Here is a 267-nt window from a genome sequence, read left to right as displayed (position 1 = left end):
AATCGACCCCTCACATCCGTCCGGGCGGCATGTCACGCTCTGCGGGGTAAGGCGAACATTTATTGGCTCATATATTTAAAGATTTGAATGTTCTGTTCCTTGATTGGTATAAGGGATTGCTTCACTTCAATACATGAAAAGTACTGCAAATAATTTCACTACAGGTATAAATAAAGGGAGAAAGGCTCATCGCCTTTGCTCTTGGTTAGACGTATCTCTCGTGAAGGGATTTATGAATTTGAGCCCGGAAGTTGCTAGGAAATTAGA

The sequence above is a fragment of the Liolophura sinensis genome, chromosome 10 (assembly GCF_032854445.1).
Source record: "Liolophura sinensis isolate JHLJ2023 chromosome 10, CUHK_Ljap_v2, whole genome shotgun sequence".
Classification (NCBI taxonomy): domain Eukaryota; kingdom Metazoa; phylum Mollusca; class Polyplacophora; order Chitonida; family Chitonidae; genus Liolophura; species Liolophura sinensis.
This window is presented reverse-complemented; position numbering follows the sequence as displayed.